This window comes from Elaeis guineensis, chromosome 5, assembly GCF_000442705.2.
Source record: "Elaeis guineensis isolate ETL-2024a chromosome 5, EG11, whole genome shotgun sequence".
In the NCBI taxonomy this organism is placed as follows: domain Eukaryota; kingdom Viridiplantae; phylum Streptophyta; class Magnoliopsida; order Arecales; family Arecaceae; genus Elaeis; species Elaeis guineensis.
This window is the reverse complement of record NC_025997.2, coordinates 103678897-103695427: the sequence shown is the minus strand read 5'-3', so window position 1 is coordinate 103695427 and position 16531 is coordinate 103678897. Positions and strand designations below refer to the sequence as shown.

The following is a 16531-nucleotide window of genomic DNA, read 5'->3' as shown; positions in this document are numbered from 1 at the left end:
ATGGTCCATCCAAATACCCTCTTGTATTCTTTCAATACTCTCAACAACTTCTCTTCCATCAAACTTATCAAAGAATAAGAAATAATGACCGGTAAGTGTAAAGAATCTTTTAAGAAAATATATTTTAAATGAGAAGGAAGAGGTTTAAGTTCAAGATTAGGTGGCTCTTCAATTGATGGCTTTGGGAGAGGAGTAGACGATCTTTCTAAGTCTTTAAAGCATGGTCTATATGCTCGTCGAATGTGTGACCTGATCTGTAATAATCTTATGTGCTCCATTTGCACTTTCATCTTTAGCCGAACCCTCTTTCGATTGGACAATGCAAGCCTTAATAGGGTCCTCAAACCTATTTTTTATAAAATACTCATGAACTAATTTATCAATATCATCAATTTGAAAACAAGTTTGATTATCATTAGGATGTTTAATAGCCTTAAAAATATTAAAGGTAACTTGTTCCTCTTAGACTCTAAGAATCAATTTTTCTTGTTGAATATCTATTAAAGCTCGTCTAGTAGCTAAAAAGGATCTCCCTAAGATAAGGGGTACCTCATAGTTTTCTTCCATGTTAAGAATAATAAAATCAATAGGAAAAATAAACTTATTTACCTTTACCAAGATATCCTCCATTATATCTCTTGGATACTTAATGGATTTGTTGGCTAGCTGAAGAGTGATAGTGGTGGGCTTCGGTTCTCCTAGTCCTAGCTTTCTAAAAATAGAAAAAGGTATGAGATTAATACTTGCTCCTAAATCACATAAAATTTTATCAAAACTACAATCACAAATAATACAAGGGATAGTGAAACTCCCTGGATCCTTCAATTTTTATGGCAATTTATTTTGAAGTATTGTGGAGCATTCTTTATTCAAATTTACTACCTCATGCTCCTTCAGCTTCTTTTTATTGGTCAAAATTTCTTTAAAAAACTTAGCATACCAAGGCATTTGAGTGATAGCATCCACAAAAAGAATATTAACATGTAAGTTCTTTAAGATATTGAAAAAAATTGAAAATTATTTATCTGAATGCTATATCTATCTCTCAGGGAATGGTAGTAGCAGCTCATAGTGCTTCACATTTAGATCAACAAATTTTATACCCGGGGACCATCCATCTGCTAGTTGTTTAGGTGATCGATGGACTTTAGTTGCTTATTCCTTGCTATTGGTTGGCTCCTTGATCATTGTTTTCTTTTCAATCTCCTCCTTTTGATGTGGCTCCTCCAGCTCTTTACCACTTCTCAATGTGATTGCATTCAGTTGCTCTCTTGGATTGGTCTTTATATTGCTAGGCAAGGATCTTTGTGGTCTCCTGAAGATTATCTTAGCCATTTGACCCACTTGCATCTCCAAGTTCCGAATGGCTGCTGCTTGATCCTGCGTAAGCTTAGTCTCCAAGGTCCAGATGGTGGCTTCTTGGTTCTATGTGAGCTTGGTTTCTAAGTTTCGCATGACTTCTTCTTGGTTCTGCATGAATTTAACCATCAGCTCTTCTATATCAGGCTTCTTCTCAGGTACTTGAAATCCTGGGGTTGGTTGCCATGCTGCATTTTTATTGTTCCACAAGAAGTTTGCATGCTGCCTCCACCCTTGATTATAGGTGCTAAAGTAAGGATTGTTCTGCTGTGGCCTGAAAAAATTGTCAAGATAGTTAGCTGTATCTGAGGCTTTAGCAAAGGGATTATCTGTCTGGTAGTCACTTGTATCGTGTCCTCCTCCACATAGCTCATAAGTGATGCTCTATACATGCATAGCTACTCTCTTCATATTATTGAATTCAGCACAAAGGGCTACAATCTCAGTTGATAAAGTTGGGATGCTGTCCACTCCATGCACAACTGCGGATCTTCTTAGCATCATCCGATTTGTTTGCCACTGATAACTATTGATGCATCAATCAGATCAAAGGCTTCCTCCTCAATTTTTTGATTAATGGTACCTCCTATAGCTGCATCAATCACAGAAGATTAGTAGAAAATAAACCATTGTAAAAAGTTTATACCTGAAGCCATATGGATAATTGATGATGTGGACATCTCCTTAGCAACTCCTTAAAATGCTCCCAGGCCTCATATAGTGACTCCATCTCCATCTGCACAAAAAAAGTGATGTCATTATGCATCTTTATAGTGTTGGAAGGTGGAAAGTACTTAGCCAAAAAATTTTGAGCTAGAGCATCCCATGTGGTGATAGAACCTATAGGAAGAGAATGAAGCCAACTTTTAGCCTTGTCACATTAAAAAAAAGAGAATAGGCTCAATCTAGTGGCATCATCCGACACCTCATTAATTTTAAAAGTATCACAGAGTTCAAAAAAAATTGAAATATAGGTATTCGATCATTCTGAATATGTCCACTAAATTGGACAGTCATCTGAATCATCTGGATCATTGTCGGCTTTATCTCAAAGTTGTTTGCTTGCATGGATAGTCTCCTAATGCTTGAAACTATGTTGATTATTGATGGTGTGATATAATTGTTTAATGAGTGATGTGTTGCTTGAATAGCCTTTTGCCATTCATCGACCACCATATCCAGTCTCGGATTGACATCGTTGGGATCTTCAGTTGCCATGTTTCTTCCTTAAGCACGATTTAATCTAGGGATTGTCCTTTCTATTTCTGGATCAAGTGGCACCAAGTCACTATCTCCAGCATGTGTCATGCACTGAACACACACCTGTAAATAAAATAAAAATAAAAATTAAAAATAAAATTCTAAAGTAAAGCAAGGATCGTAATTTTAATATTCTTTAAGACACAATCCTCGATAATGATGCCAAAAACTTGATGCATGCAAATCTATCGCTATGGAAAGTACACCAATCGATCAAATAATATAGTGTATGAGTAGAGTATCATCCCATGAGGATTGAAAAATAAGTACTGAAAAGCACTTTCTTAAATTTTATTTAGAAAATTGATTTATAAGAAAATAAAAAAAATAAAGAAAAATTAAGAAATAATTAAGAAATTGTAAGAGAACAAAAAGGATATGATTTTTAGGATTGAAACTAAGATTAGAGAAATACTAAGGCAATCAATTTACCAATCCAATCAATACAATATTCAAATAATCATGTAAACTAGATCAATTTTTGTTTCATGTGATGGTGGAATTTCCTAAGATATTCACTACCCTTTGATTCAGGCGTAGCAAAACTATCAATACTTATCAACTACCCTTTAGTACAAACATAATTTAAATAAGCACTGATGTATTAATCTCTATGAAACCCTTTAATTCCAACATGCTGCGTCTAAAGCGTACTAAAATTACCATATGCATAGGAACTTTAATCTGATTTAAACACAAGGTATGCAAATCAAGAAGCTTTGATATAGAATCACTTGATCTGTATCATCTATACCCATCAAAATAAATAGAAGATGGCCAGTAATCTAAAAGCATTAAGAACATATTTGCATACTTCTCATGAACAACAATAATTCTAGAATTCAATCATACTGAATATTATATTAAAAGAGTGGCTACACCTTAGCCATGGTAAAATAAAATTAGTTCATCATCAAAAGAACAAAAACAACAAATAAAATAAAGAACATCATAAACTCCAAATAGGGTACCGCTTGTTGCTGAATTTTGCTTCAATTCCTTGCCCTTGGTGTGAAGAAAATTAGTAGAAAGAAGGCTGGACGTGAAGATGAAGAGAGAAGGGAAGAAAAGAAGGCGTCAGGTCTCTGTTCTGTCTGTTCTCTAGTCTCTGGTCATCTCAGATTTCTCCTCTTTATAGATACAAATTTCTCTTGAATCCTAGCAGTCCACAGACTTTCAAAATTTTTCAAATTCATTATCCAATCGCATCCTCTTTTTTTGGCCATCGGATCATGATTGAGCACTCCAGATCTCACTTGATCAGCTCTTATCTCAGTTGAAATCATTGTCGACTGTCCAATCAGACGTGAGATTGCATTTCATCCATTGGATCATGCAAAAATAAAGTCTTTTGTTTAGTTTTCTCAATCGACATCAACCGTGATTGTTGGATCAAGTGTAAAATCAATTTGGACCATTGATCAGTGCAAAACTTAACCACTCCCGAATTCATTCCTATGCATCATGAAAAAAATCAAAAATCACTATTCCCATAAACCACATGTGGACCCGACGTGCCATCATCTATGCATCATCCTGTGAGCCACGTCTTGTTCTGTGGACCACTCGTGGACCAAGCGGTCGGTTCATGGTGCACCGAAGGCTATTTTGAGCTGATTTTTGGGTGATTTTGGTTGATTTTTACTTTTTTTTCACTTCTTTCCTGAAATACAAAATATGCCTATATTAGAATATAATTTTTAATAAAATAAATCAAAAATAAATCAAAACTTAGTAAATAAGGATACAAAAATATAGTATAAATATGAGCTTATCAAGAACCAAAGCTCTTATACCAATTTTTGCCCAGCTAGACAACCCAAGAGGGGGGTTGAATTGGGTTATTAAAATTTTTTATAGATTTAAACAAAAGTGCGCATTATAGAAGTGAATATATGCTGAGTGTGCAATAAGCTAAGGAGCTAAAAGCAAATGTAATGGAAGACTAAAATCATGCACACACAAATACAGTGAATTTATAGTGGTTTGGTGCACCTCAAGCACCTACATCCACTCTCCAAGTGACCCCTTGAGGATTTTTACTATAATCATTTGATTACAGTGTGTTTGCTTTCATCGGGCTTACAAATAAACTTAATTGATTTTAACCCAGATCAACCAATCAAAATCTTTACAAGCCTTATCCCAAGGCTCCCCCAAACTAATCCTAGTTTGATACAAATTAATCCTTCAAGTTTCAGCCCCTACTGAGACTATTACAGCAAATTTAAGTAAGAAATTTAGTACAACAATAAACCCCTATTGTGGTTGATTTATTATCATAAAAGCTCTCTTTTGAGGAAGCTTTGAATGTCTACAATGAAAGCTCTTTCCCCTTCTTGAATGCACTCAAAAAATTCGAGAGAAAAATTGTTGGAAGTAGGTGAACTCTCTTGAAAGCTATTGAATGCTCAAAATACTCTTTTTCTCATGAATAATGTACTTCTCTTTTCCTTGCATTTTCTTTTATCTCTTATCTATTTCCTCCAAGCTTTGAATGATTTGAACTTGATTCTAGCTATTTTGGACTGTTGGAGATGGAAAATAGCCAATAGAATATTTTTCTAGATAAAAAATGACTTCTACAGAACTAGCCATTATGCCTATCAAACAGCATCAAGCTGGCTCGAATTGCCCTTGAGTTGGCTCAAATAGTATTTCTAAAAAATTCAATATTTTGTTCCACTGGGAGAGCCAGCTCGATCTTGCTTCGAGCTGGCTTGACTTGTAGAAATCAAAATTTTACCTTTCTGTTCATCTGAGAGAGCCAGCTCAGATTTTGTTTCAAGCTGGCTCGAACTGCATAACCCAAAAACTCCTTCTCTACACCTCTAGAGAGCTGGCTCGGATTCATTTCAAGCTAGCTCGACTGTGTGCTAAGCCAAAACAATGAGGGCGTACCATGCCAGAGTCAGTTCGATTTTTGGGTGAGTCGGCTTGACTTCTTTGAGGTGGTTTTTTTTATGTTGATTTTCTTCAAAATCAATTTCTCTTGACTCAATTAATCTTCAATAATATTTAAAGTCTTTCAACAGTCTTTTTTCTCTACAAAAATATTCTTTGACATACTTGAAAAATATTACTATTGAATTATACTCTAATGTTATGTGATCATCAAAATCATTCTTGGGAACAACAGATCCTCTATATATCTTGAATTGATATTCACTAGGAATTATGGACCATGTATGGACTACAGGCTTTAATCTATTTGCTACCCTAAGTTGTTATTCCTATGTCCTAGTTAGCTAATTCATAATTATCCCGATCAGGAGCAGGTCTGATGTCTTCAATAGGTTGCACATCTAGGTACAACTCCGTATAGGATAAACATGGATGTAACTAACAGTTGAAATGATTATCTCAATATCTTCATCTTTAATAATTAGAACAAGTTCATATTTTGATATTGTTGGCTGTACAACTTATGGATATCTATATATTATCATTATTCTATTCTTTCTTCTATCTATATGGAAGACTCTATATAACTTATCCTTCAACTCCTCAAATTTCATTCCATACATAATTCTAATTGCCTTTTAAGGACGTCCATTGTAGTCTATGCCATATGGTTCGTTAACCATAGAACCATTTATATAGCATAAGGCTGTGATAGTTTCTTCCATATTTCACTAAATATATAACACATAGAGTAACTTTAGCATGCTTAGAATAAAATCACCATTCATATACTAAATAAATCCACTACTACAAATACTAAAGAAAATCAAAATATAAGTAGGTATGCTTAACTGAATACCCAAGTTACATAAGATAATTTATAAGATATTATTGATCCCATTGGACATGCATTTGCCTCCTACCATGGTGTGCATTAGTCAATAATGGATGAATATAGAATTAAGGTAGTCTATCAAGAACTCTAGGTATAAAACATACTTTAATTACATTGTGCAAGTAAGCTACGTAGGCTTGCATGCTTTTGTCATGCATAAGCTCGCCAGCTTCTCCTTGAGTCTCACAAGCTTGTGCATCCATATATGAAAATGGTCCACCAAATGATGATTCTAATGACAATTTCCTAATCTCTTAAAAATAACTTTATCTGGTCAATTTGTAAATAAGGATAAGGGATGGTGTTATAATATTTCCAAATTTCACTGTGGTATGTGAAAAAGTCATAGAATAGAGCACAAATGTAATCTATTTGGATACCTAACCTAGGCTTCCAAGTCCCTATATGGGTTGGAACTTGAAAGGCTAGTATGTACAAGAGACTCCCACCGGTGATAAGTTTCAACATGCCTTAAGTCTAGAATAAGTGTCTCTAATAAGCCAACAATTCTTGTGGGAACCAATGTATCAAACAAAATTCAGTTTGCTTTTATTAATCAACATATGATTAACAAATGAATCATCTTGATTTCTTGATGAGTTCCATTGATGATAGGGATTTGTCTTCAGAATATTAAGTTGTAGATCTCCTTCCCTATCATCCCAAATTAGACTAATCCAATCAGCAAATTAGTCTATTAAGGCATTAAAAGTCTGATTGGACATTGACTACATTGAGTTAGTGAGACAAAATGTGATAACATGCTCTAAATTAGATCTCAATCCTTGGATCAATAAAAGAAATAGAATATCATACACCCACATCTCTTCATCTTAGTTCTAATCAAATCCATCTCTTCCACCCACTAATCTTTCTACCATTAGCTTAGTACCATAGAGATGATAGCTTACTTAATATCTATTTATGACACCTAGCCTATAGAATCTAATTTTTGTTCAACTAAAAAAACTAAATTTGAAATTACATAAAAGTCTCATTACATGCTAGAAGATGGAAAAAAATTTACCAAAAAAATTCAAAACACTTATAGTGGAGAAGAAGGGGGCCGATCGAAGAAGCATGGAGTGGGGACATCAATTGGAGGAGCGGGGAGCATTGGAGCCTAGTGGAGTGGGGAGTGAGGGCTAGACAGAGCAGTGGGGAGCACAGGGAGGAGGGGTGATTGGACGGGGATCAGGGGAGGGGTTGGTCGGATGAGTGGAAGTCGGGGGCCGGAGGAGAGGGAGTAAGGGGCCGGAGGAGAGGGAGCAGTGGGGAGTATGGGGAGGAGGGGTGATTAGTCGAGTGGAGAGCAGCGGAGGGGCTGGTCTGATGAGTGGGAAGCAGGGGGGCCTGGAGGAGAGGGTGCATGGGGGCTGGTTGGTGGGAACTGAGGGAATTGGATGGAGGACAGGGTATGGGGGTGGTCAGAGGAGGAGGGAACAGAGGGGACTATGGTTGAGGGAAAAGAGAGAGAAATCATGGGTTGTACCCATAATTTCTTTGATATGACATGGTAGTGCCGAGCTGATGGCGAAATCATGGGTTGAACCCATGATTTTCAACCCACGATTTCATCGCTAGCACCTCAACCATGATAAATTCACAAATAATTTTGGACTCGAGATACTTTGAGAAAATAATATTAAAAAATAATATTTTAAAAAAAATTTGAAGAAGGTGAGGCATATTTATGACGTCAACTTTACTCAAAGGTGTAAGAGAAAAAGTGGAGGAAAAGGACACAATGGCACAAATGTTCCATCAAAGTAGATGGGAGAAGGAGAGGCAGAGGTCAACTTCACTCAAAGGTGATATAGAAAGTTCTTTTTACTCTATTTTACTCTTTCATGTAATCATAAATTTCAGATTGTTTTCTTAAAAATTTTGCAAGGATGGTGTGAAGTAGGACACTAGTTAGCTTAATTGAGATGATAAACTTCCAAATTTGCTTCATCACATTTCTAAAGTTGTTACTGGCTATAGGGAGAAATATAATTGAGACAATATTTATTGTAGCACCTATTCCTGGAGTAGTTTTTTTGATTTTTTTCTTATTTTTTTTTCCTTGGAAGCTAACTAAATTTTTAAATGTATTGCAATGCTATGTTTCTAAAGCTTTTTCTCAACCTACCGATAGTAAGAGAAATAAAAGGATAATTATCATATACCACTTCTTTTTGGAGCAATTCTTTTGATCACTTTAACTTAATTGGCATGGAAGTTCAGAGATAAAATAAAATGTAATTGTTACAGGGTCATGCCACATCAGTCGACGTCCTCGAGACTCATTCTCGAAAATCCTGAACTGATGGAGACTCATTCCATCATGGGATGCAGGGACGAAACGACCTCATCAGCTTCCATCCGAACTCTAGCTTAGGGTCCTATCGACCTTTGGGTTGATATCTCACCGACAATAGGAGTGAAACCCTATAACCAACACTGACTTAGACCCTTATCAATCTCCAAGTTAGGATCTCGCCGACCACAAGAGACAAGATCCCAAAATCCACCCTAGGGTCGATCTAATCGAAACGACACCTTAGCCATGGGCCAACCTCAATGCACTGACCAGTTGGGTGATATGGGCAATTAGTTAGAATCTTCTAACAAACTCTCAGAACGTGGCGTCATCAAACATCTATGACTCACAACTGATCATTGAAAATTCCACCATGGAGGTAGAGTTCATTGCCATTTCTATGGGTGCTAAGGCAGCTTTCTGGTTGATGCAGATTGTTGCAGAGGTTGGACTAATGACATGAGATGTCATATAATCCTACTGTAATGATAACGGTGCCATAGCTCTAGCTAAGGAATCTAGATCTCACCAGAAGTCTAAGCACATAGAGCAATGATTCCTCTAGATTCACGAATATCTCAAGTGTTAAGGTGCAAAAAATTAGACTCTATGGAGAACGTGGTAGACCCACTGACTAAGCTGTTGTGCTAGCAGAAGATTGAAGCTCATCTAAGAAGATGAAGCTTAGGTTGATGGCCAATTGGCTTTAGTGTAAGTGGGAGATTGTTAGATGTATGCCTTAAAAGCCAAGTTGGCCGACACATGTGATCTTTCTAGTGGTATAGTTTTGTAATTGAATAAAATAAATCAGATTAATTTTCATTCATATTGAGTCATGTGTCCATGAATCATCCAAGAAATTAATAGGATGATGACACATATTCTCAAGAGTTGAAAATTTGGAATATGTGTCATTGAAAAACAATGGTACCGAACGTGACCAACATGAGTAGTCACATGGATATCTATCCACTTGTCAGTGACATACTCGATGCTGTAGTGATGTGAGTAGTCCTCAGATCTGCAATGCTTCAGCTGCTCACAGTGGAGTTTCTATAGTTTGACTATACATAAACATGATCTCTAGCCATATGGATCTTTATAATGGATGTTGGTTGTAGTAGGTTCACTGTAGGAGTAGGATGCACACCTAGATGGGATCTATCAAACTTGATAGATAAGGAGTAGTCCTATGTTATTTATGAGACTGAGTTCAGAAGATCATGACCATGGTAGAGTGAATGATGGAAAAGAGTTTCTATAGGATTTCACTAATGAACTCGAGTCGATTGAATGTTACATATGACAAGCGATAGAATATGATGAGTTATCCATAAGTTGCTACTGAGGTTTAATATTTTATTTTACTGAGTTGCTACTATATACTGCTAGATGTCACTGGTGGATTGTGAGACTCATCGAGTATCGTCTTGATGTTCGATGATCCTTGATGGGCAGAGTTGGAATTGTTTCAACCTATCAAAAAGAGTTTTGATGATATTGTGATAGGGATCACAGTATATCTCACTACCAGACAGAATAGAACTTATGAGATTACACACAAAAGAGGTCTTTACCTATCAGATGGTTAATTAGGATTTATGAATCGCTATTGGGTCTGATCATCAATTTGATTGATGATTAATCCAATATAAGAGTTGCAATAAAATAATTCGCTAAGAGTTAGTAAGTTGTAGGAAGATTAATTAGCAATTAGATTGTTAATTAGCTCAATTTGATTGAGCAATGAGACTATAATTAAGTCTAATTGAATTGATTTCAATTTAGATTGATTTAGATTTGATTAGATCAAGCCTAATTGAGTTATGAGATAACCCAATTGCAAGGGAGACCAATTCCTGATTTGATCAGGACTTGGGTTCAATTAATTTTCTAATTAGATTAAGATATTATTGAGGAGATTAGGTTCCTAATTTGATTAGATTTTCTCCTATTATTGGGTGCAATCAAATATGAGTTGATTGGGATCCAATTAAAGAAACAAGTAAGAGTCCCATAGAACTGGGACTCTCTCTCTTCTCCCTTTGTGCGCATGCCCCACAGAAGCCATGCCACCCTTTCCTCTTCATATTTGAGTGAGAATATTCACACTAAAAGCCCTTTCTCAACACCCAAAAGGAATGGATAAAGATAAGGTAAGTTAAAATTTGATTTTGAACTTATTCCTTATCAGGATGAAATTAGATCTCATCCAACTTCTTTTGGTTGCCACCTACCATATAACCCCTTTCTTTTATATGAAAAAAAGTGGGAATTCATCATGAGATACAAGGTTTCACCATGAAACATATCTGGTAGGGGCACAAAAATTGAGAGAGGGCATGAGGCTTCTTTAGGGCTTCATCTGTGGCATCTGGGTTTGAGGAAGAGAGGAAAAATAAGAGAAGAAGAGTTCTTTTCTAGGGTTTTTTTCTTGATTCCTTTGAGCATGCCCTTGAGAAAAAAAAAGAGAGAGGAATGTCTCTTTATCATCCTCAACACCAACAGCCTCCTTCTTTATAGAGAGTCTAGAAAAGAAAGAAGTTGTTGAAGAAGATCTGCATCAACCATCAGGAGGTATCTTCTGTAAGAGAGCTAGCATCCGACGAAGATGTAGATATCTGATCGGATCGAAGGCTTCGTATGGATATCTGTCGAGATCGGACATATGTGCAACTCATTGAGGACCTCATCGGATTATCACGATCATTAGTAGTGGAGATCATCGATTTGCACAAAGGTATGGAGATCTGATCTTCGATTTTTGATTTTTATTTAAATTTGATTTTAAATTTTAGCATCTTGAAAACATGTGATCGATCCTATGGCATGTAGATTAGATCTACTTCATGCATGTTAGATAGATTAAAAAGTTTAATCTAGATCAGATTTTTATTCCACTACATTCAGATTTTAAAAATTAAAAATCTGCATGTTTTGATCTCTACATGCACGATCCCAGATGTGGGACATCCTTCAAGTGGTATCAGAGCCACAAGTTGTCATTCACATGCATTTTTATGATCTAAAAGTTAGATCTTTAGATCTAAAAATCAGATTTAGTAATTAGATTAGATCTAATTTAAAATACATATGATGTATTAGTTTTTATTTATACATGAGATGTGTTATTAGTAGCCTAGTACTCTTCAAAATTTATAGTGAAAGCCTTCTTGCCGTAGAGGACTATGGTGAATAGGGTGCCTGTATAAATTAAGAAAAAGAACTATGAAAATAATTTATTTTATGATGCATGAGATTCATGTTAATAAATCTAAAATTTATTTAATTATGTATGAGATACATAATATATTTAAACATGCATGAGATGTATGCCATTAAATCTGATTTTGCATGAGATGAATGCTTATTAAATCTGATTTTGCATGAGATGCATGATTATTAGATCTGAAAATTGCATGAGATGTAGTTTGTTAGATCTAAAATTATGTATGAGATACATAGATTATTAGTTTAGATTTGAAAGGAGTTTCGACATCTAAATTACCTCATGTTCATAATGTACTTAATTAAAGATCTGAAATTATAAATTAAAGATCTAAAATTAAGTATTAAAGATCTAAAATTAAGATTAAAATTTGAAATTGAGAATTTAAAATCTTAATCTTAAGCATAAAATATGAGGGATTGGATTTAGGTAGTTCAATTAGGTCTAGTAATTCAATTACTTTTGGATAATCGATTAGTACATGGTGGAGCTTAGTCAAGATAAGCGGTTGATCCAACCCAATCAAGAGTTAATTAGGATTAGATCAAGAGTGGAGATTAACCTAATAGTTGTAGATTGGTCACATCGATTAACAGCCACATGTTGAATCTATTAACTAAAAGATCTGATTTGGCTCAGTGCCTCGAGCCTAAGTTACACAAGCTAACCTAATCAAAATTGATTGACTTATTAGTGTCTAGGGAAAGTGGTTTGATTTGACCTAAAGAGAGGTGGTTATTTAATTGATTTCATCCGCTAACCTAGCCAATTTATTGATGTTTAAGAAAAGTAATGGGGGGACCCCCATCGATCTTACACTTTTCTGATCAAATTTGATTAATTAGTCTTGATGTAGTTGCTTGGTGATTCGAGCTAGCCCATGTCCTTAGGGTTAGTCATAATAGTTATGACTAATTAGGATTAAAGAGATCCAAATTAAAAATCTCCTTAATATATTAAGTTGAGGGATCTTCCATTATTATACAGTGCCATGCCCTCTCGAATGTTGACTGTTCTCAACTGGATACAGTAGTTTAGTTGCATCAGAAGAGAAGCAACTACTTTATATGTGGGGTGGAGATGGGGTTGAGCCCAAGATCTGTTAGGTGAGAGTCCAATGATGGCTTCACTTATGCTCAATGGTGGCTCTGATTTAACTAAGGAACGAGGTCAAGATCTATCAGGTAAGGTCTCAAGACTTAAGAGACCAAGTCCATTGCAATTTCCTTGAGAAATATTAGGCAAGAGTTATCCACTTATTGATTGACACATTCATCAATATCTATCAAGTAAGATAGTGTGTCAATCGATAGAACCACAGTACCCGCTAGAAACCTTAACGCATGAAGGGGTTTCCACTTTTCAACCCGAGGAGTGTTGAGATTCGAAGAAATAGTGGAAGGTAGTTTGCTTTAAAAATAAAACTGCTAAAACAAACTAAATAAATCAATTATAAAAATCTAACTTGAATCCTCTTCTCTCTGCTAGAAAATATCTACCTTTGATCCTATTTCATTTTTAGAAAATAATTGACTAGCCGGATCCAATTATAAGGACTGGCTCAGGAATCAAAAAATTATTTTTGAGTTTCGAGAAGCTTAGCTATGTTTAGGACCAAAAAATCCTAGTGTTACCAAATCGTCCGATCGTTGACCAATGGAAAGCACTGAAAAATTGGATAGATGATCGTAACAAGGTCAGATGTAACAAATTGACATCTAAGTCAAATAAGTTGCAACGCCAGATCATATTGACTGCTTGGGCTTTGTTGATTCACCTACAAGGATTGTATGGTGAGAAGAGCCGATTTGTGCATTATGGAGTGTCTGAGAGGCTCTTCGATGCTAAAATTAATCAAAGGTAGTCTGTCCATGAGCATTGTTTAACAATAATCAAGGACATAGATGAGTTTTAGAAGCTCAACATGACCATCTATTAGGAATTACAGATGAATTTGATCTAGCAATCCCTTACAAGTTGGTATGGGCAGTTTATAGTAAACTACTATATGAACAAGAATGATTGCATCCTGATTGAGTTATTAAATAAGTTGGTGACTACTGAAGAGACCTTGAAGAGTTCAAGGGGCATGGTTCTCGTTGTGGAATGGAGAAACTGTTCTGAATACATAGAAAACCTAAAAAAAATGAAAGTGACATACCTTTAGAAGGTATGTCAAATCTGCTCTTAAAAGAAACTAATCCTACGATTTCTTCTACTCCTAGTTGAGTCGTAGACTCTGATTCTAGTGCACTTTTGTGCACTTCTATGCAGGGAAGTAGAAGGCTAAGGAAGGTGAGATGACCCTTAAGGTAGGCAGCAGATCAAGAGTTGCTACTGTGGCCATAGACACCTATCCTCTGTGATTACCATGTGGGTTTAGGGACTGTTATAATGTTCTTGCTACTAGCAGAAATTTGATTTCTATTTTAGCATAGAACAATTATGAATTTAGTTTTCATAAAGACTACAATATCATTTATTTTGAAAATAAAATAGTTGGATGTGGCATTATGATTAATAGTCTCCATCATTTATATATTGATGTAAATTTATTTGAGCAGATAGTGAGTACCGTTTAGGATCTGAATGATCCAGTAGTGAGATAAACCTCAGGTATATGTGATACCTTAGACTAGGTCATACAGGAGAAGAAAGAATTTATAGATTGGAGTGGATGGGCCTTTGGGCTCGATGACTACTGAGTCATATCCAGTCTATGAGACTTATCTTCAAGAAAATATGGCCAAGCGATCCTTTGTGGGACATGAGGAAGAGACCACTGAGATACTTGTCCTAGTGCACACTGATGTATATAGTCTATTTGATGTGGCAGCCAGAGAAGGTTATCTCTACTTAATTATCCTTACCATTGATTATCTATGGTATAGGTATATATATGAGATACACCAATTTGAAGTCTTTGAAATGCTCAAAAAAATTAGATATGAAGTAGAGAAGCAAACTAAAAAAATTCTAAAGATACTTCAATCAAATTGAAGATAATAATACCTAAAGATTTTTTTGGTTATCTTAAGAAAAATAGTATAGTCTGATAATGGACTCCACCTAGAATGCCTCAACTCAACAGAGTTTTCAGATCGGAGAAGTTAGACCTTATTAGATAAGGTTCGATCCATTATGAGCTTTACTGACCTATTCATTATTCATTTAAGGGACATGCTTAGCTTACCACTAATTACTTAGTAAATTGGGTTCTCTCTAAATCCATTCTTACCACACCATATGAGATATGACATAGTAAGAAATTGAATCTTGATCATCGTAAGATTTGAAGATGTCCAACCCATGTCAAGCAACAGTAGGAGGATAAGATAGAGGTTAGGTCTACGAGAGCTCGTAGGGTATCCAAAAGAGTTTTGACATACTAATTTTACCTTCTAGAGAATCATAATGTGATTGTGACCCGACATACTGTTTTCTTGGAAAATAGTTTATCCATGATAGAAACAATGGGAGGCAATTATTGCTCGAAGATAAAATCTCTTAAGAGCAACAACAAGTCATAAAGCCTATAAAATCTATTGAGCCAATAGATGGTGTACCTTATCCACCTCATAGATCTAGTAGTATCTCCTATTCTTCTGAAAGATATATGGATATGCTTACAAAGAATGTAGAGAAAATGTTCCTCATGGGAGATAGGGAATATGGATATAATCCCTAAGAACTCTTACGAGGTAGTGTCATCATTTTCATGATGTAATCAAAATATTTGATTTCATCAAGAATGAAGAGGAACCATGAGTCTTTAAGTAGGTCAATGGGAGTGCTTGACATTCCTCGTATTGTACATAGATATCATTATTGGATGTATGCCCTGAAAGTCAATTGTTGGTCAACACATTTTATAATTTTAAGATCTAATTTTATACTTATAAAATATTTATTATTAATAAAGAGTATTTTTATTTTTAATCATATTTATGTGTCCATAATTTATCCTTAAAATTAACAAAGATGATTTTGTATATTCTCAAGATACTAAAAATTTGAGACATACATTATTAGTGGTTAGTTTCTAAATACTTCTGATTGAAGAATCATCATGGACATCTCCCTTCTGGGCAGATGAGTCTCGAGTCTGCAGTGTAGGGACACTGGGGTGAGAGTGCAGATGATTGTTAGAGAACAACTTGCACGAGCATGACCAATATGAGAAACCACTTAAATGTCTACTCACTCATCAGTGGTCTTCTCGATGCTATAGTAGTGTGAGTGGTCTTTTGACCTACGATGCATTGGCTATTCACAGTGATGCTGCTAGATTTGACTGCACCCAAACTTGATCCCTAGCCATTCGAATCCTTACGGTATATGTTGGCTTCAGTGGGTTCAGGTTCACTGATAGAAATGGGATGCACTTAGATGAAATCTATCGATCTTGATAGAAAAGAGTAATCCTATATGATTTACAAGACTGATTTCAGGAGGTTTTTGGCTGAAGCAAGTGTGAATGGTGGAAAAAAAATTTTATGAGATTCATAAGTAAACTCGAGTCAAGCCAATCAGGCATATGACCGACGTTGGGGTTTGACGAGTTCTCCATGACCTCCAT

The 16531-nt window shown here is 35.5% G+C and overlaps 1 non-coding gene across 1 annotated transcript; it reads left to right on the top strand.

The window, feature by feature from the left end:
• Positions 1-2021: 2021 nt before the first annotated feature.
• Positions 2022-2128, top strand: LOC114912962 (small nucleolar RNA R71). The gene has a single exon (XR_003799004.1). It is a non-coding gene; the product is annotated as a small nucleolar RNA R71 (small nucleolar RNA).
• The last annotated feature ends 14403 nt before the right edge of the window (positions 2129-16531 follow it).